The 22562-nt window shown below is 43.0% G+C and overlaps 1 long non-coding RNA gene across 1 annotated transcript in view; it reads right to left on the minus strand.

Moving 5' to 3' along the window:
- LOC120916270 overlaps positions 1-7866 on the minus strand; it is an 8375-nt gene extending 509 nt beyond the window's left edge. Inside the window, exons 1-3 of the long non-coding RNA XR_005743978.1 lie at positions 7789-7866; positions 5192-5246; positions 1292-1327 (exon numbers count right to left, since the gene is read on the minus strand). This is a non-coding gene — a long non-coding RNA (uncharacterized LOC120916270). The remainder of the gene's footprint in view (positions 1-1291; positions 1328-5191; positions 5247-7788) is intronic.
- Positions 7867-22562: the final 14696 nt, after the last annotated feature.

The raw sequence follows: 22562 nt of genomic DNA on the forward strand, positions 1-22562 counted from the left end.
CTAGCGCTAGACCTCCTCTGTAACTCTAAACTGGTAACCTGTAGAAATATTTAAATGGTCACCTATGTAGATTTTTAAGTACCGCAGTTTAGCGCCATTCCACGAGCGTGCGCGATTTTTAACCTCTTGCCGAGTGCCGCACAAACATTTACGTCGGCAGAATGGCACGGACAGGCAAACGGACGTATATATACGTCCCTTCAAATTTGACACCGCGTGGGCGCACGCGCACGCCCCTGCCGCAAGCTTCAGCCGGTGTCCCGCGATCGTGTGTCACGGAACTGCAGAACGGGGAGATGTCTGTGTAAACAAGGCATCTCCCTGTTCTGCCTAGTGACAGGACAGTGATCTACTACTCCCTGTGATTGAGAGCAGTGATCACTGTCATGTCAGCGGTAGCCCATCCCACCCCCCCACAGTTAGAATTACTCCCTAGGACACACTTGACCCCTTCCTCGCCCCCTAGTGGTTAACCATTTCAGCTGCCAGTGTCATTTACACAGTAATCAGTGCATTTTTATAGCACTGATCGCTAAATGACAATGGTCCCAAAATAGTGTCAAAAGTGTCCGATGTGTCTGCCATAATGTCGCAGTCACGATACAAATCACAGATTTACTAGTAAAAAAATAAAAATCCATAAAACTATCCCCTATTTTGTAAACACTATAACTTTTGCGCAAACCAATCAATAAACGAGCCCCCCTTATACTTACCTGACTCCTCGAAAGTCCCTTGCACGGTCCTGAGATCCTCTTCGCCGCTCAGCCCGGCCGCTGACTGGCTAGAGCAAAAGGATTGAGAGCAGCGCAGCCATTGGCTGGCGCTGCTGTCAATCACATCCAGTGACGCGTCGCGCCGAGGGACGGGGCCGAGTGATACAGTGAGCGGCTATGGCCGCTCGCTGTATCACGGGAGCGCGCCCGCAATTACTGACCACCACGCGAGCTCTCTCGCATGACTGTGGTGAGTGATTGCGGGGAGGACCAGAGACAGCCGCCGAGGGACCCCAGAAGACGTGGATCGGGGCCACTCTGTGCAAAACGAACTGCACAGTGGAGGTAAGTATAACAAGTATTTAAAGGAAAAAAATGTTTTCCTTTACTAACCCTTTAATATCATTTTTCATATTATACAAAAATATTGGGGTATATATTATTATTATTATTATTATTATTATTATTATTTATATGATTTAATCTAAAAGTTCAGTTGGACTTTTATGTAGTCTTTAGTTGTATTTGGTGATTGCAGCAAATTCCTATTGTGACTCCATTGTCTGCTGACTTACCGTTCCCTGATCTAGCCTGGCACACTGCAAGCAGCCCTGGAATGAGAGACGGAAGAAAAGGGTTTGATTAGTTCTGAATGAGGACAATCTGTACAATTTCTTTATTCCATAACCTTGCCAATTTTGGATTGTTGACTATTTTTTAACCACTTCAATACCGGGGGGCACTTATACCCCCTTCCTGCCCAGGTCAATTTTTAGCTTTCAGCTCTGTCGCACTTTGAATGACAAATTGCGCGGTCGTGCTACACTGTACCCAAACACATTTTTTATTATTTTGTTCCCACAAATAGAGCTTTCTTTTGGTGGTATTTGATCACCTGGGGGTTTTATTTTTTGCACAACAAATAAAAAAGGCCAAAAATTTACGGGAAAAAAGGTTTTCTTTGTTTCTGTTATAAAATGTTGTAAATAACTAAGTTTTCTCCTTCAATGATGGGCACTGATAAGGCGGCAGTGATGAGGTGGCACCAAGGAGGTGGCACTGATAGGCGGCACTGGTGGGCACTGATAGGTGGCACCAGGGCCGCCATCAGGGGGGTACAGGCAGTACACCTGTAAGGGGCCCGGAGGTCCCCAGGGGCCCTTTTTTAGGGGTCCGGAGGTTCCCAGGGGCAACCCCCCCCCTTTTTTATTTATTTTTTTAATATATTTTAATTTAATTTTTTTATTAAAGAGCCAATTATTTATTTTTTTAGGGGTCCGGAGGTCCCCAGGGCCCTGGATGGCAACGCCCCTTTTTTTTATAGATGTTTTTTTTATTTTTTTTATATATTTTCTTTCTTTATTTTTTATTAGGGCCCAGAGGTTTCTTTTTTTTTTTAATTAAAGGGCCCAGAGGTCCCGGATGGCAACCCCCCTTTTTTGTAATTTGTGTGTATGTGTATATATATATATATATATATATATATATATACACACACACACACAAATTATTTTATTTTTACATAAAAATTCATTATTATTTTATTATTAAAGGGCCCAGAGGGCCCCAGATGGCAACCCCCCTTTTTAAAAAAAAAAATATATATATTTTTTATTTCTTTTTTTCTTTTTATTAAAGGGCCCAGAGGTCCCCCTTTTTTTATATATATTTTTCTTTATTTCTTATTTATTTTTGTAAAGGGCCCCCCCCGCTTCTCAATTCGCGGCAACCTCCCCCCCCGCTTCTCAATCTCAGGCGGCAGCACCCCCCCAGTTCTCTGCTCCAGGAGGGCCCATACCTGAAGCTGTGTAAGGGGCCCCATAATTCCTGATGGCGGCCCTGGGTGGCACTGATGGGCACTCATAGGCGGCACTGATGGGTACTTATGGGTGGCACTGATAAGTGGCACAGATAGGCACTGATAGGTGGACACTGATGGGCATGGGTGGGCACTTATGGAAACTGATGGGTGGCATTGCTGGGCATCACTGATCTGGCAGGCATCCATAATGGTGCCAGTCAGTGCCCATTTGTGACGGGCACTGATAAGGCGGCAGTGATGAGGTGGCACCAATGAGGTGGCACTGATGGGCTTCCCTGGTGGTCCTGGCGGCATCCCTGGTGATCCAGTGTGGGCAATCAACGTGGGGGCTGCGCTCAGGGCTGGACTGGGACAGAAATTTGGCCCTGGACTTCATCCAGATTGGCCCACTTTGACAGGTCTCCCCCATGGCGGCTGCACAACTCCCGCACCCCCCCCCCCCAGCCACCCAAGCCCCCTCTCCCCCAGCCTCCCAAGCCCCCTCTCCCCCTTCACTAGCCACTAGCCGTTCTACTTTATTAGAGTAGAAAGGCTGGTACTGGTCCTCTTATAGGCAGTACCAGTGGGGAAGCTAGACATTATTTCACCCGGGGCAAAGAATCAGTTCGGTGCCCCCCCCCCCCCTTATGGGACAAGATTAGGCAGAAGTGAGAAACTCCCAGGCCATAGCTGTTGAGTCAGCTGTCTGTCCCCTCCCCCATGCTCCTCTGCCATCCCCCTGCTCCTCTGGTTCTCCCCCTGCTTCTCTGTTCCCCCCAGGTGAGCGCTGTGGGGAGGGAGAGGAGGTAAGCGCTGCGGGAAGGGATAGACGAGGGAGCGGAGGGGGGGGGGGGCGGCAGTCCATTGTCACTGAAGCCGGCCCACTGAGCCATCGGCCCACCGGGAAACTCCCTGTAGTCCCAATGGCCAGTCCATCCCTGGCTGCGCTGGTAAACAATCTGTGCGGACCCCCCCCCCCCCTGTCAGACGCGAGTGAGGAAAAGCTGATCAACGGCTTGTGATCAGCTGTGATTGGACATGGTTACCGAGATCGGTGTATCGGTGTGTCAGACTAACGCACCGCACCACCGATCGCCCGTGATGCGCATCCCCACGGGCACGCAGCGGCAGTTATCCTGCCGGAAGTCATATGACGCCCAGTCAGGATAACTGGACCACAGCCCGGCCGTCATTCTGCTATAGGCCGGGCAGGAAGTAGTACATTTGAGTGATATTTAGGTATGTAGTATTTAGGTTACACAGGCTGTAATGTTATCCAGGAAGATTTTGAAATAAAGCCAGTCCACCCAAAACTGCTATTTCAGAAAAAGGGGGGGTCCCTCCAGATATAATGGGAGTCACACGGCTCTGCCACATAGAACTATCCTGTCTGGCTGGGCAGAATTTTTCTCTGCTGAAGTTCAGTAACGCTTACAGGTCTTGTCCCTCCCCCAACCTATGATTGGACAGTGAAAGGAGAAACAGCAGACCAATGAGCTCTCTCTGTCTCCGATTGGCTCCTTTATTCATATTAACCACTTAAGCCCCGCCGCACGCAGATATACGTCCTCTTTTTGAAGATGGATATCTCGGTAACGGCAGCAGCTGCTTCCACAACCGACTATCCACCTCTTCAGGCGGCGGTGCTGTAAACGATAATGGTGGTCTCCATGGCGGATTCGCCGCAAGATCGACGTTATCAGCGGCGGGAGAAATACGGTGTGACAAAGTATTGCAATGACCGCTATTTTATTCTCTCGCTATAATGTTTGGGGGTTCCAAGTAATTTTCTTGCAAAAAAAAAAAAGTTTTTAACGTGTAAACACTGGCCCAGATTCAGAAAGATTGCCGTAAGTTTAGGCGGGCGTAGCGTATCTCATATACGCTACGCCGCCGTAACTTTGAGAGGCAAGTCCTGTATTCAGAAAGAACTTACGCCTAAAGTTACGGCGGCGTAGCGTATATTGGCCGGCGTAAGCCCACGTAATTCAAAAAAAGTCTGGTAGGGGGCGTGTTGTATGCTAATTAGCCGTGACCCCACGTAATTTACGTTCTTAACGAACGGCGCATGCGCCGTCCGTGAAAACATCCCAGTGTGCATGGTCCAAATTACGCTGCAAATAGTCAATGCTTTAGACGTGAACGTAACTTACGCACAGCCCTATTCGCGTACGACTTACGTAAACGACGCAAAATTCGACGCTGGCCCGACGTCCATACTTAACATTGGCTACGCCTCATATAGCAGGGGTAACTTTACGCCGGAAAAATGCTTACGTAAACGACGTAAAAAAAATGCGCCAGGCGGACGTACGTTTCTGAATCGGCGTATCTAGCTCATTTGCATATTCTACGCGGAAGTCTAGGGAAGCGCCCCTAGCAGCCAGCGTAAATATTGCACCCTAAGATACGACGGCGTAGGAGACTTACGCCGCTCGTATCTAGGCAACATTGAATCAGGTGCCGAGATGCGACGGCCTGCATTCAGAGTTACGACGCCGACGTAACTCCTTTCTGAATCCGGGCCACTGAGTCTGAAAAAACAGGCTCGGGGCTTAAGTGGTTAAATACAATATAGAACAAAATACAATTTCTTTCTCATTTGTAGTGTACAGTAATTAGGCATTTCCGCAATATCATTTTAAACAGTAAAATGAATAATAGTCTCACTCACCCAATGTGACAAGGAGAAGCATGCTGGTGACTCTCATCTTTCTGCTTTGAGGTTCCTAAAATAAAATAAAAATATATATATTAAATCTGCCTCTGGAAACAGGTACAAGTTGCCCTTTGATAACCTTCTAAAAGTTAAAATTTAATGGAATTTTCGTAATATTCTATTGTTGCCCTGTCTCTGTTGTTTGTCAATCAATGTCATTATTATACATTACAACCTAAGCAGGTAACAAACCCAAAAGCAAACATTTATTATATTCCCACATAGTAAACAATTGAGCTGCAAGTATCTTTTACATTATACAAAAAAAATGGGCTAAGTTTACTGTTTTTTTATTTTTTTTATTAAAAAAAATATATTTTTCACTAAAAATTGCGCAAATAGATGTGTGACATAAAGTACTGCAATGCTTTCCATTTTATTCTCTAGGGTCTCTGCTAAAAATATATATATATAATGTTTGGGGGTTCTAAGTGATTTTCTAAAAATGATCACATTTTTTTTTTAATTTTTAAAAATTATCATAATTTCTATACAATAACAACTTATTGCAAAAAATAAATAAAAATAAAAGTAATAAATGTAATTAAAAAAATTGAAAGTGCCCCTGTCCCTGCATGGTCACACACAGTAGTGAACGCATACGTAGGTCACACCCACATATGTAAACTGTGTTTGCACCACACATGTGAGCTATCTATTTACTTGACGTTACATCATCTTTCACATTATACAAAAAAAAATGGGCTAAGTTTACTGTTTTCTTATTTTTTTTATTAAAAAAATATATTTTTCACCAAAAATTGCGCAAATAGAAATGTGACATAAAGTATTGCAATGCTTTCCATTTTATTCTCTAGGGTCTCTGCTAAAATATATATATATATATATATATATATATATATATATATATATATATATATATATATATATATATATATATATATATATATATATATATATAATGTTTGGGGGTTCTAAGTGATTTTCTAAAAGTGATCACATTTTTTTTTTTTAATTATCATAATTTCTATACAATAAAAACTTATTGCAAAAAAAATGTAAAAATAAAAGTAATAAATGTAATAAAAAAAATTGAAAGTGCCCCTGTCCCTGCATGGTCACACACAGTAGTGAACGCATACGTAGGTCACACCCACATATGTAAACTGTGTTTGCACCACACATGTGAGCTATCTATTTACTTGACGTTACATCATCTTTCACATTATACAAAAAAAAATGGGCTAAGTTTACTGTTTTCTTATTTTTTTTATTAAAAAAATATATTTTTCACCAAAAATTGCGCAAATAGAAATGTGACATAAAGTATTGCAATGCTTTCCATTTTATTCTCTAGGGTCTCTGCTAAAATATATATATATATATATATATATATATATATATATATATATATATATATATATATATATATATATATATATATATATATATATATATATATAATGTTTGGGGGGTTCTAAGTGATTTTCTAAAAGTGATCACATTTTTTTTTTTTAATTATCATAATTTCTATACAATAAAAACTTATTGCAAAAAAAATGTAAAAATAAAAGTAATAAATGTAATAAAAAAAAATTGAAAGTGCCCCTGTCCCTGCATGGTCACACACAGTAGTGAACGCATACGTAGGTCACACCCACATATGTAAACTGTGTTTGCACCACACATGTGAGGTATTGATGCTAACGTCTGAGCAAGAGCAATAATTATATATATAAATGTGTGTATATATATATATATATATATATATAATTCTAGCACTAACATCTCCATAACTCAAAACTGGTAACCTGTAGACATTTTTAAAAGCATCGCCCTATGGAGATTTTTAGGTAAGGTAGTTTGGCGCCTTTCAACAAGTGCACGCAATTTTAAAGCATGACATGTTAGGTTATCTATTTACTCGGCATAACATAATTTTTCATATTATATGAAAAAATTGGGGTATATGTTATTATTATTTTTTTATTAATTAATAAAAAAATAATAATAATATATACCCCAATTTTTTGGGGTTTTTGGGGAAAATAAAAATACTTTAATTAAAGTATTTTTATTTTCCCCAAAAACTGGGTTTAAAAAAAACACTACACAAAGACCGTGTGACATAAAAAATTTCAACGACAGTCATTTTATTCTCTGTCTAGGGCCTCTGAGAAAAATAATATATATATATGTTTTTGTGTGTGTGGAGTTCTAACTGATTTTCCAGCACAAAATACAGATTTTTACTTGTAAACAACAAATATCATGGTAAAAAAAGGTGGGTCCTTAATTGTTACAAATTACTGAATTTATTTTTATGAATATTTTCTTAAAAATAGAGTCCTGGAAAAAAATAAAAAAAAATAAAAATAAAGTTACTATATTTTCTGTCTATTAAAAATAACAGAATTATACTAATTTCTACACATTCCTACGACATGTTACTTTGTTTCCAGTTATTACAGAATAACATCTCCAGACAGGAAAATATCAATATTGTCATAGAGAACAAGGAAAGATGATAAAAGAGTTTCTCTGACCATTTTGATGGAAGGGTGTGTCCCTGAAGGTGAGTGTGTACTTACAGTCCCCGAGTGATGTTCTCTCTGTCCCTCTATGTAGGAAAATGAAAGTCACAAACTCAGTTTTTTACCTGATTTTATATTAGAGGTGGGGGGAGGAGGGGGGGGGATCCAGTCCAATTGGGATGTGATGAATTATTTGCAAGTTCATTGGGCAATTTGTATCTCTGTATATGGGGAGGGGTAAAAATCTATTCATCTTTATGTATATAGAAACATGTATTTCTTCTTCTTTTTTCTTCTTTTCTTTCTTTTTTTAACCCTTTCGTGACTAAGCCCATTTTTGACATTTGTTGCACAGTAATCAGTGCATTTTTATAGCACTTTTCGCTGTGAAAATGACAATGGTCCCAAAAATGTGTCAAAATTGTCCGATGTGTCCGCCATAATGTCGCAGTCACGAAAAAAATCACTGATCGCTGCCATTACTAGTAAAAAAAAAATTGTAATAAAAATGCCATAAAACTACCCCCTATTTTGTAGACGCTATAACTTTTGCGCAAACCAATCAATAAACACTTATTGCATTTTTTTAATGAAAAATATGTCGAAGAATACGTATCGGCCTAAACTGAGAAAAAAATAAAAAAAATTGATATTTATTATAGCAAAAAGTAAAAAATATTGGGCCAGATTCACAAAAAGAAAGACGGCGTATCTCCTGATACGCCGTCGTATCTCTGAGATCCGACGGTCGGATCTATGCGCCTGATTCATAGAATCAGGTTCCGCATAGATCTCCCTAAGATCTGACAGGTGTAAGTGACTTACACCGTCGGATCTTAGGCTGCAATCTCACGCTGTCCGCTAGGTGGCGCTTCCGTTTGTATACGCGAGGAATATGCAAATGAGGAGATACGCCGATTCTGAAACGAACGACCGCCCGGTGCTTTTTTTTTACGTTGTTTGTTACCCCTGGGACTATGAGGGTTAAGTATGGCCGTCGTTCCCGCGACAAAATTTGAATTTTTTACGTCATTTGCGTAAGTCGTTCGCGAATACGGATGGACGTAATTTACGTAAACGTCGAAACCAATGACGTCCTTGCGACGTCATTTGGAGCAATGCACGCTAGGAAAATTTCCGGACGGAGCATGCGCTGTTCAATCGGCGCGGGGACACCCCTGATTTGAATAGTACACTCCCCCTAGCCGCGGAATTTTAATTCCGCCGGGGGATCTACGATACACCGCCGCAAGTTTTGAGGTAAGTGCTTTGTGAATTACCCACTTGCCTCAAAAACTTGCGGCGGCGGATCTTAAATCAGATAGGTTACACGTATCTAAAGATCCGCTAACCTATGTGAATCTGGCCCTATAAATTTGGTAAACGCTTATTGCGATTTTTTTGACCAAAAACATGTAGAAGAATACGTATCGGACTAAACTGAGGGAAAAAAACGCTTTTTTATATATTTTTGGGGGATATTTATTAAAGCAAAAAGTAAAATATATAGAATTTTTTTCAAAATTGTCGCTCTATTTTTGTTTATAGCGCAAAAAATAAATACCCGAAGAGGTGATCAAATACCACCAAAAGAAAGCTCTATTTGTGGGGGAAAAAATACATCAATTTTGTCTGGGAGCCACGTCGCACGACCGCGCAATTGTCAGTTAAAGCGACGCAGTGCGGAATCGCAAAAACTGTCCGGGTCCTTTACCGGCATTTTGGTCCGGGGCTGAAGTGGTTATACAATGTAAAAAGAATGGCTTTCAGGTGATTTTTTCAGTTGAGTTGCCTCAATGTCAGACATGCTTTGCATCATGTGATTGAATCTGTTTGTTAGACAAACACTTGCAGAGAAGTCATGATAACCCGACCTCTGACCTCTGACCTCTGACACAACATGACCATGACTGATATCATTGGACTGATTGTGGAACGTCCTAACCGGTAAACTAATACTAGAGAACATCCACTTCTCCATATTGTATGGAAACAAGAAGTCCCCCAGATCGAGCTGTACTCCAAACCAAAGCCTTAAAGGGGATGTAAAGGGAAAAAAAATATCTTCCTTTACCTCAGTGCAGTCCTCCTTCACTTACCTCATCCTTCCATTTTTGCTTTTAAATGTCCTTATTTCTTCTGAGAAATCCTCACTTCCTGTTCTTCTGTCTGTAACTCCACACAGTAATGCAAGGCTTTCTCCCTGGTGTGGAGTGTCATGCCTGCCCCCTCCCTTGGACTCCAGGAGAGTCAGGACGCCCACTAACACACAGCTCTTTTCTCTATCTGCAACGTAGAGAGCGTCCTGACTCACCCGTAGTCCAAGGGAGGGGGCGAGCACAACACTCCACACCAGGGAGAAAACCTTGCATTACTGTGTGGAGTTACAGACAGAAGAACAGGAAGTGAGGATTTCTCAGAAGAAATAAGGACATTTAAAAGCAAAATGGAAGGATGAGGTAAGTGAAGGAGGCAGGGGCGGACTGACCAATCGTGCACTCGGGCACTGCCCGAGGGCCCCATGCCACTAGGGGGCCCCATCAGGGTTGCCAGGCTCAGTAAAACCAGGGACAGTATGTAAAAATCTGTGTTTTTTTTACATCTGTCCCTGATATGTCCGAAACCGACATGCTTTTGATGTGAAAATCCTGAGATTTTAGCTGCCCCGCCTCTGCACTGCCTCCTGGTGTGGTGGCCATCTGTAAGCCCCGGGGACCCCATAATCTTCTATTGCCTGGGGGCCCCATGAGTTGTCAGTCCGTCCCTGGAAGGAGGACTGCACTTAGGAAAAAAATTGTACCTTTACAACCCCTTTAAGTGGCGCTCTTAACCACTTCAGTCCCGGAGGATTTGGCCGCCCAATGACCGGGCCATTTTGTGCGATTCGGCACTGCGTCGCTTTAACAGACAATTGCGCGGTCGTGCAACGTGGCTCCCAAACAAAATTGACGTCCTTTTTTCCCCACAAATAGAGATTTCTTTTGGTGGTATTTGATCACCTCTGTGGTTTTTATTTTTTGCGCTATAAACAAAAATAGAGCGACAATTTTGAAAAAAATTCTATATTTTTTACTTTTTGCTATAATAAATATCCCCCAAAAAATATATAAAAATCTATTTTTCCTCAGTTTAGGCCGATACGTATTCTTCATATTTTTAGTAAAAAAAACTCGCAATAAGCATTTATTGATTGGTTTGCGCAAAAGTTATAGCGTCTACAAAAGAGGGGATAGTTTTATGGCATTTTCATTATTTTTATTTTTTTACTAGTAATGGCGGCGACTGCGACATTATGGCGGACACATTGGACACTTTTGACGCTATTTTAGGACCATTGTCATTCATGGAGCGATCAGTGCTATAGAAAGGCACTAATTACTGTGTAAATGATACTGGCAGTGAAGGGGTTAACCACTAGGGAGCGATGAAGGGGGTTAAGTGTGTCCTAGGGAGTGATTCTAACTGTGTGGGGGCTGGGCTACCAGTGACACAACAGTGATCACGGCTCCTAATGACAGGGAGCAGTAGATCAGTGTCCTGTCACTAGGCAGAACAGGGAAATGCCTTGTTTACATAGGAATCTCCCTGTTCTGCAGCTCTGTGAAGTGGCCCTAAGCTCCAACAACCACCCTCCTCCATTCCATTAACCGCTTGCCGACCGCCTCCTGTATATATTCGTCGGGAGAATGGCATGGCTGCGCAAAGCAACGTACAGGTACGTTGCTTTGAATTTGCCGCGGTGCGGGCACGCGCGTGCTTCTGGACGCCGGGAGCTCCATGACCTTGCCCACGGGACCCGCAGACTCGATGTATGCCGGTGTCCCGCAGTCTTGTCCCGGAGCTTGCGGCAGAAGCACGCACGCGCCCTCACCGCGGCAAATTCAAAGCTTTGCGCAGCCATGCCATTCTACCGACGAATATATACAGGAGGCGGTCGGCAAGTATATGTGTGTGTGTATTTTAGTATTCATGTAACAAGACAAGCGGTAATTTCCTTACTCAAAATGAGAATCAGATGTCCTTTTCCTCCCCCTCCCACCGTGCAAAGAAAATGGCTGCTGCAAGTCTGGAATGCTTCGCCTCGTGGCAAAACAGATGTCACAGGAGAAGGACCATATACGGATGAACCAATCAGGGCCGATCCTAGGTAGGGTGCACAGGGTGCTCCGCACCCGGGCGCCGCAGAGGTGGGGGCGCCGAATCTCCAAAGTGCTCCCCTACCTCCTCCTTGTCTGTGTCCAGAGGCGGAGCGCATGTAGATGGTGCTGCGGTTCCCCATCACGCTTGAACTCTCCGCTGGCAGCTGACAAGAGCGCATACCCGGAATCCGGGCTGGGTACCACTGTCCGGTGTGCATGGAGCAGTCTCCTTTCTGCCCCACCCCCTCTGTGTGTGTCGGCTCTTCTCCCATAGGCGGTGTGATGAGAGGCTTCTGGGTCATCTCGTACACTCCCAGAAATGCTCACTGAGTGCCACCCTCCAAGTAACCAAAGATGCCACATCTCCCAGCGCGCCCGAGCTACAGGGATCTATTGGATAATAATAACCCCCAGCATTGTACTAACTGGCACCAATGATGGGGGTTATTATTGTGCAAACTGGCACCAATGCTGGGGGGTTATTATTGTGCAAACTGGCACCAATGCTGGGGGGTTATTATTGTGCAAACTGGCACCAATGCTGGGGGTTATTATTGTACAAACTGGCACCAATGCTGGGGGGTTATTATTGTGCAAACTGGCACCAATGCTGGGGGTTATTATTGTACAAACTGGCACCAATGTTGGGGGTTATTATTGTGTAAACTGGCACCAATGCTGGGGGTTATAATTGTACAAAGTGGCACCAATGCTGGGGGTTATTATTGTACAAACTGGCACCAATGCTGGGGGGTTATTATTGTGCAAACTGGCACCAATGCTGGGGGTTATTATTGTGCAAACTGGCACCAATGCTGGGGGTTATTATTGTACACACTGGCACCAATGCTGGGGGTTATTATTGTGCAAACTGGCACCAATGCTGGGGGGTTATTATTATGCAAACTGGCACCAATGCTGGGGATTTATTATTATACAAACTGGCACCAATGCAGGGGGTTATTATTGTGCAAACTGGCACCAATGCTGGGGGTTATTATTGTGCAAACTGGCACCAATGCTGGGGGTTATTATTGTGCAAACTGGCACCAATGCTGGGGGTTATTATTGTGCAAACTGGCACCAATGCTGGGGGTTATTATTGTGCAAACTGGCACCAATGCTGGGGGTTATTATTGTGCAAACTGGCACCAATGCTGGGGGGTTATTATTGTGCAAACTGGCACCAATGCTGGGGATTTATTATTGTGCAAACTGGCACCAATGCTGGGGGTATCTTAACTGCATATTTACGCTGGCCGCTAGGGGCGTGTACGCTGATTTACGCCTAGAAATATGTAAATCAGCTAGATACGCGAATTCACGAACGTACGCCCGGCCGACGCAGTACAGATACGTTTACATTAGGCTTTTCCCGGGGTAAAGTTACCCCTGCTATATGAGGCTATCATAAGGCGTACCAATGTTAAGTATGGACGTCGTTCCCGCGTCGAATTTAGAAAATTTTACGCCGTTTGCGTAAGTCGTTCGTGAATAGGGCTGGGCAGCATTTATGTTCACGTCGAAAGCATTGGCTTCTTGCGGGTTAATTTGGAGCATGCGCACTGGGATACTTACGCGTAATTTACGTGGGGTCACATTCAATTTACATAACACACGCCCACATCTACCACATTTGAATTAGGCGGGCTCACGCCGGCCTATTTACACTACACCGCCGCAACTTTCGTTTGAGAATATGGCACTTGCCTGTAAAAGTTGCGGAGGCGTAACGTAAATAGGATACGTTACGCCCGCACAAAGATGCGCGCTTCTACGTGAATCCGGGCCTAAGTTCTCCTTTGTTCACCTTTTTTTCTTCTAAATTCCATCATTGCCCTGATTACAGTAAGGCCCCATCGGTGCCCATCAGTGACACCAATCAGTGCCCATCAGTGACACCAATCAGTGCCCATTAGTGATGCCAGTCAGTGCTGCCTTTAAGTGCCCATCAGTGCCTGCTCATTAGTGCTTCCTATCAATGCCCATCAGTGCCACGCATCAGTGTCACCCATCAGCAGTGGTGTAGCGTGGGGGGTGCAAGGGGGGCCACCGCCCCTGACGCAAAATTTAGAGGGGGCGCTGTCACAAGTGTGGAGAGGAGGGAGCGCCAACAACAGATGGGACATAGTAACATCTGCATGATGTCACCAATCCAGGCTTATCCAGTCATTATCAAACATACTCTCCTCTTCCCTACAGCCACCGCTGTCTCACACAGTGGATCATGTGACCAGACTGGAGATAGCTGAAAATAGGCAAGTCCATGCAGGGCTGTTTGAAGGAATTTGGGGGCCCCAAGCAAAATGGGGGCCCCCAAGCACCCCCCACACACAAAAAACCTGCGTATGCGCTACACACATTTTTTACACCCATGTTCTTTCTCCCCCCAGTCCCTATGTATTTCTATTCTCACCTCCCCTTCTTCCCTGTAGGCTGCCGCTGTAGCGTGGCCGAGCTCCTCTTCCTCCTCTTAGTCTGGTGTTCTATCATTATGGGTCCCCAGTCCCCTATTAGATAGTGCCGGGGCTGAGCCGGGTACCACGCGGTACAGGAGATTCAGTTTCCTGTGTTCCCGGCCGGACTGAAAGGAAGTGAGCACCCAGTATGCACTTCCTGTCAGTCTGGCCGGGAACCGGAAACTGAATCTCCTGTACCACACGCGGTACCCGGCTGGACTGACAGGACTCCAGGAGGAAGGAAAAGGAGCTTGGCCACGTTACAGTGTGTGATAGGGAAGCTGGGGGCCCCAGGCCAGCTTGGGCCCCCAAGCAATTTTTTGTTTTGCCTGTCCTGTAGCGATGGGCCTGAGTCCATGGGTCAGGGGGGCGCAAATTACTTGCCTCGTCCCAGACGCTGACAACCCATGCTACGCTGCTGCTCATCTGTGTCGCCTATCAGTGCCATCTATCAGTGCTCTTCAGTGCCACCTATCAGTGCTCATCAGTGACGCATATCAATGCCACCTTTCAGTGCCCTCATCAGTGCCACCTAATCAGTGCCTATAAGTGTCACCTCATCAGTGCAGCCTATCAGTGCCCTCATCAGTGCCACCAAATCAGTGCCCTTCAGTGCCACCTCATCAGTGCCTATAAGTGTCACCTCATCAGTGAAGCCTATCAGTGCCCTCATCAGTGCCACCTAATCAGTGCCCTTCAGTGCCACCTAATCAGTTCCTATAAGTGCCACCTCATCAGTGCAGCCTATCAGTGCCCATCAATGCAGCCTATCAGTGTCCATCATTGGCACCTCATCAGCACACATCAGTGAAGAAGAAAAAAATACTTATTTACAAAATGTACTGACAGAAACTAAGAAAATATATATTTTTGATCCTTTTTTATATATATATATATATAAAAAACCCAGCAGTGATTAAATACCCCCCCAAAAAAGAAACAAATGATAAAAATGTCATATGGGTACAGTGTTGCATGACCGCGCAATTGTCATTTAAAGTATGAGAGCGCTGAAAACTTTCCTGGGCAGGAAGGGGGTGAAAGTGCCGGTAGGCAAGTGATGAGACAGCTATGATGAGAGTGAGGTAAGTCAGTGTAGAATTTTTGGAAAGTTGTTTTATTTTTGAAAAATAAGTACATTAAAACTATACTGGTACAAGTGAGAGCTAGAATTTAGAGAGAACAAAATGTGAACAGGGGTGAACTTAAATCAGGGGTAGGCAACCTGGGGCCCTCCAGCTGTTGCAGAACTACATGTCCCATCATGCCTCTGGGAGTAATTGTAACTGAGATTAGTGTGTCTAACACTCAGATTAGACACACAGCTGAATGAGTCATAGGAGTAGCTCCTCCCCCTGACCACTCCCCCTCCATAGAAAAGACCATATGGAGAATCAATTAGAGAGAGACAAGCTGAAGAAAATCAGTTTCTGCCGTGCCGTCTCTGTAGAAAACTCTCATAGTGCTCAGTGACACCAGTCTCACGGGGACACTCTGTGTAATAATTATTCAGGTAAAAAAATAAAATATTGTAAATAAATAGTAAAACATCAATCAATAATTAAATCAATAGTTTTGGTCATGTATAAACCAATTGAAAGCTCAGGACACATTTCAGCAGGATGTACGGGTCTTTATTGGCAGACAGCTGGCATATACAATACTTTCTCGGGTTGTGCCGCTGTTGGGTTGGCATTAGACACAGATTATCCGCAGTATTCAGTAAATTATTGTGGGCAGTTCTCCGGGCGGACGCAGGGGCCGCGCTGCCCGTCTCGGAAGATGTACGGTTTCATGCAGAAGCAGCCCTGTACAAGATTCTTTGTGCAGATTTTGCCTACAGCTCCATAGGTTTGACAATTGTCCTCGCAGGCAGTCCCGTCCGATCTCCAACGCTGGTGATCGAACTTGCATTGGTGTTCTGTGGACAAGAGTGCAAGTTACACAACCGCTAAAGCAAGACATTCACTTAACCACTTGTCCACCGCGCCTATTCTGGCACTTCTCTCCTTCATGTAAAAATCACATTTTTTTTGCTAGAAAATTAATCAGAACCCCCAAACATTATATATAATTTTTTTAGCAGACACCCTAGGGAATAAAATGGCGGTCATTGCAACTTTTTTTCTCGCAAGGTAATTGCGCAATAATTTTTCAAACGCCTTTTTTTTTTAAAACAGTTTCATGAATTAAAAAATAAAAAAACAGTAAAGTTAGCCGAATTTTTTTGTATAATGTGAAAGATGATGTTACGCCGAGTAAATTGATACGTAACATGTCACGCTTTAAAATTGCGCAAACTCATGGAATGGCGCCAAACTTCGGTACTTAAAAATCTCCATAGGTGATGCTTTAACATTTTTTACAGGTTACTATTTTCGAGTTACAGAGGAGGTCTAGTGCTAGAATTGTTGCTCTCGCTCTAACGCATGCGACGATACCTCACATGTGGGGTTTAAACAGCGTTTACATATGAGGGCGGGACTTGCATGCGTGTTCGCTTCTGCGCGCGAGATAACGGGGACTGGGGCGTTTTGAAAAAAATATATATTTTTAATTTTATTTTTATGTTACTTAATTTTTTTTATTTTTACACTTTTTTTTACATTTTTTTTTTGATTACTTTTATTCCTATAACAAGGAATGTAAACATCCCTTGTAATAGGAATCAGAGTGACAGGTCCTCTTTATGGAGAGACATGGGGTCAATAAGACCTCACATCTCTCCTCCAGGCTTACAAGCATGAAATCGGTGAAAAAAAAATCACCGATCACATGCCGTCAGCCGCGATTGCGGCTTTGTTTACTTCCGGGCGTGACGTCATAACGTCCGACGGTCATAGAGATGACTGGTGACCATCTGGTCACCAGTCATCTCTATGGTTTCCAGGCAGCGCCGTCCAATTCGCTCCCTGGGCCCCCAATGTCATGGGAGAGCCCGGAGAAGCACCGGATGGCGGCCGGATGGCGCCGCTTGCCTATAAGAACGATCAAGCGGCGTCATTCAGATATCACTGCTCAAAGTGGAGGACGTCATTTGAGGTTGTCATTTTCACAGTAAACAATGCATTTTTAATGCATTTTTTGCTGTGAAAATTACAATGGTCCAAAAATTTGTCAAAATTGTCCGATGTGTCCGCCATAATGTCGCAGTCACGAAAAAAATCCCTGATCGCCACCATTAGTAGTAAAAAAAAAAAATAATAAAAATGCAATAAAACTATCCCCTATTTTGTAAATGCTATAAATTTTGCGCAAACCAACCGATAAACGCTTATTGCGATTTTTTTTACCAAAAATAGGTAGAAGAATACGTATCGGCCTAAACTGAGGAAAAAAAATGTTTTATAGATTTTTGAGAATATTTATTATAGCAAAAAGTAAAAAACATTGATTTTTTTTCAAAATTGTCGCTCTATTTTTGTTTATAGCGCAAAAAATAAAAACCGCAGAGGTGATCAAAAACCACCAAAAGAAAGCTCTATTTGTGGGGAAAAAAAGGACGGCAATTTTGTTTGGGAGCCACGTCGCACAACCGCGCAATTGTCAGTTAAAGCGACGCAGTGCCGAATCGCAAAAACTGTCCGGGTCCTTTAGCTGCCTAAAGGTCCGGGTCTTAAGTGGTTAGGGACCAGAAGGATTTGCCCTCTTAATGACCAGGCCATTTTTTTGCGATACGGGACTGCGCCGCTTTAACTGACAATTGCGTGGTCATGCAAACAAAATGTATGTCCTTTTTTTCCCCCACAAATAGAGCTTTCTTTTGGTGATATTTGTTCACCTTTGCGGTTTTAATTCTTTGCGCTATAAACAAAAAAAGAGCGACAATTTTGAAAAAAACAACAATATTTTTTACTTTTTGCTATAATATATATCCATTTTTTTTTTAAAAAAAGCACATTTCTTCATCAGTTGAAGCCAAAATGTATTCTTCTACATACATTTGGTTAAAAAAAATCGCAATAGGCGTATATTGATTGGGTTGCGCAAAATGTATAGCGTTTACAAAATAGGGGATAGATTTATGGCAATTTTATATATTTTTTATTTTTTTTTACTAGTAATGGCGGCGACCTGCGATTTTTAGCAGGACTGCGACATTGAAGACCGGACACTTTTGACACTTTTTTGGGACCATTGACATTTATACAGCGATCAGAGCTAAAAACAGACACTGATTACTGTATAAATGTCACTGGCAGGGAATGAGGTTAACACTAGGGGGCGATCAAGGGGTTAAGTGTTCCCTAGGGAGGTGTTTCTAACTGTGGGGGAGTGGCACAGTGGCGGCCACTCCATTAGGTGCAGTGGCGGCCACTCCATTAGGTGCAGAGGTGGCCGCTCCATTAGGGGCACAGGGGCGTCGCCCCCTAATCCATGGGCCCGGCCCCTAATATACCCCTAGGCTGACTTACCTCCCCCTTTGGCCTGGCACACTGCAAGCAGCGCTGTGAGGAGAGACAGAAGAGAAGAGTTGAATTAGTTATGAATAAGGACAATATGTACAATTACTCTATTATTATTATACAGGATTTATATAGCGCCAACAGTTTACGCAGCGCTTTACAATATAAAAGTGAGACAATACAGTTATAATACAATAAAATACAAGAGGATTAAGAGCCATTGGCTCTAATAGGCGTCTAATAGGTTCTAATAAAATTGGTAAACAGCAGTCGCAACAGCGGTCGCAATGTTGTGCGATCACTGTTTACACAGTGTTGTGTTAGGGAAGCGAATAAACCACTTTCCTAACACTGACCCGCCTCTCAGCGAATCAGGATGCTCGGGTCTGGTTACCTGTCACCTGATTGGCTGAAGTGACAGGCGCTGTGATTGGACGCCTATTAGGCATCCAATCATAGCAGAGGACAGGAAGGGGATGGGAGAAGACACTCGGAAGGGAGCGTGGAGGACAGCGCCGTAACCCGAGACAGGTAAGTACCGGGCAGGGGGGCACACTGGCAGCATTTTATGGGGCACAGTAGCGGCAATTGATGGGGCACAGTGGCGGCAGTTGATGGGTACAGTAGCTGCGTTTGATGTCACAGTGGTGGCAATTTTATGGGTACAGTGGCGGCGTTTGATGGTGCAGTGGCTGCGTTTGATGATGCAGTGGCTGCGTTTGATGGGCACAGTGGCTGCGCTTGGTGGGCACAGTGGCTGCGATTGGTGGTTTTTTTTCAATTCGTTTGCGCCCACCCAAACATTTTGAGCACCAGCCACCACTGGTATACAGCAAAACACTTTATCACCTGACACAGTCATAGGCATCTGAAGGGCTCAGATACACAATATCTTTTTAAACAGTAAAATGTATAATTGTCTGAGTTTTCACTCACCCAGCGTGACAATGAGAAGAATGCCGGTGACTCTCATCTTTTTTTGCTGCAAGTTTTCTAAAATAACATAAACAATAAATATTAAATCTGCCTCTGGAAACAGGTACATAGTGTCTTTTGATAACCTTCTACGTATTTCCATTTAATGGGATTCTCCTATCCCTCTGTAGTTGCCTGTCTCAGCTGTCTGCCAATCAGTGACAATATCATATAATAATTATAATATATCTTATAATTTTCTTCTTGACATAGAGTGGACTTAACAAATTTAATATAACGTTATTTCTTTTTTTGTTTTTATAAATCTAAATCAGGTTGCAGCAATATTTTTTTTGTATAACTAATCTATAGTATAATAAGATAAGGTCTTGATTTTTAAATATTTATCTTTAATTTTCTTTTTTTTTAGTTTTTTTAAGTTTGGTTTTTAAGAAGTGCCAAAGTTGCTTTCCTGTTCCCATTTGTAATTTTGTCAGTCTCATGTAGCCAATAATAATAATAAAAAAAAAAAAGAAATAAAAGAATAGAGGGCCAGATTCACGTAGAATCGCGGCGGCGTAACGTATCGTAGATACGTTACACCGCCGCAAGTTTTCATCGCAAGTGCCTGATTCACAAAGCACTTGCGATGAAAACTACACCGGCGGCCTCCGGCGCAAGGCGGGCCAATTCAAATGGGCGTGTGCCATTTAAATTAGGCGCGCTCCCACGCCGGACCTACTGCGCATGCTCCGTTTCCTAACTCCCGCTGTGCTTTGCGCGCCGTGATGTAATTTTTTCGAACGGCGACGTGCGTAGCGTACTTCCGTATTCCCAGACGTCTTACGCAAGAAGAAAAACTTTTTAAATTTTGACGTGGGAACGACTGCCATACTTTATACAGCACATACGTGTGCTGTGTAAAGTTAGGGCACCTAAAACGACGACTAACTTTGCGACGGGAAACTAGACTAGCAGCGACGTAGTGAACGCGAAAAACCGTCGTGGATCACCGTAACTACTAATTTGCATACCCGACGCTGGTTTATGACGCGAACTCCCCCCAGCGGCGGCCGCGGTATTGCATCCTAATATCTGACAGTGTAAAACAATTACACCTGTCGGATCTTATGGCTGTCTATGCGTAACTGATTCTATGAATCAGTCGCATAGATACTCTGAGAGATACAACGGCGTATCTCCGTTGTGAATCTGGCCCAGAATTCTTTTAGACACACGTCCACCTGTTTTCAGACATTTTATTCTAAAAAATTCAAAAGCTCTAAAGCTGTGTGGAGTAATTTTTAAACAAACAATCTGCTCTATATTGCTACAAATCGCTGAGTTTCTTTATATAAATATTTTCTTATGAACAAACTTAAAACTCTCTTTTCTGTCTATTAAAAACTTTTAAAGTATTATACTCATCATTGCTACACATTTCTTTAAAAATTACTTTGTTTCCAGTTATTACAGAATTAAATGTCCTCCAGACAGGAAAATATCTGTCTCCAAAGAAGTTTGGGCCAGATTCACATAGAACTGCGGCGGCGTAACGTATCGTAGATACGTTACACCGCCGCAAGTTTTCATCGCAAGTGCCTGATTCACAAAGCACTTGCGATGAAAACTACAGTACGCCGGCGGCCTCCGGCGCAAGGCGGGCCGATTCAAATGGGCGTGTGCCATTTAAATTAGGCGCGCTCCCACGCCGGACCTACTGCGCATGCTCCGTTTCCTAACTCCCGCCATGCTTTGCGCGCCGCGACGCGCGTAGCGTACTTCCGTATTCCCGGACGTGTTACGCAAACGACGTTAAATTTTAAATTTCGACGCAGGAACGACGGCCATACTTTATACAGCAATACGATTGCTGACTAAAGTTAGGGCACCAAAAAAAACTAACTTTGCGACGGGAAACTAGACTAGCGGCGACTTAGCGAACGCGAAAATCCGTTGGGAATCGCCGTAACTCCTAATTTGCATACCCGACGCTGGTTTACGACGCGAACTCCCCCCAGCGGCGGCCGCGGTATTGCATCCTAAGATCCGACAGTGTAAAACAATTACACCTGTCGGATCTTATGGATATCTATTCTATGAATCAGTCCCATAGATTGAAACAGAGATACGACGGCGTATCAGGAGAAACGCCATCGTATCTCTTTGGTGAATCTGGCCCATAATTATTTAAATGTTAAAGGTGTTTCCTCCCCATCAGTTCTTTTTTTTTTTTTTTGTAATTTGTCAATCACTGTAGCCATTTAAAAAACAAAAAGCGTGACAAAGCATGGAATACTTTTAGAAGCACTTTCACTTGTTTTCGGAGACATTTTAAGCATTTTTTTTTTATAAATCTGATGCTGCATGGAGTGGATTTTAATTTTTTTATAAAAAAAACTGTTCTATGTTGTTACAAATGACTATGTTTATTTTATAAATACTTAAACAAATTTACTTAAAAAGCTAATTTCTTTCCATTAAAAAAAATAAATAAATATTACATTCATTGGTATATATTCTTTCGTTACTTTGTTTCCACTTTTTTACAGAAATAAAATGTCCTTCAGACAGCAAAATATCAATATTGTCATAGAGAACAATGGAAAGATGATAAAAGAGTTTCTCAGATCAATTTGAGGGAAGGGTTTGTCCCTGAAGGTGAGTGTGTACTTACAGTCCCCGAGTGATGTTCTCTCTGTCCCTCTAGGTAGGAAAATGACAATCGCAGATTCAGTATTTATGTGATTTTATATTAGAGGTAGGGGAAGGGATCCAGTCCAATTGGGTGTGATGGATTATTTACAAGTTCATTGGGCAATCTCTGTCTCTGAACATGGGGAGGGGTAAAAAATGTAATTCTTTCTTTTCTATATACTATCCTATCTATCATTTAAATATATAAAAAAAAT

Source organism: Rana temporaria, chromosome 10 (assembly GCF_905171775.1).
Source record: "Rana temporaria chromosome 10, aRanTem1.1, whole genome shotgun sequence".
NCBI lineage: Eukaryota > Metazoa > Chordata > Amphibia > Anura > Ranidae > Rana > Rana temporaria.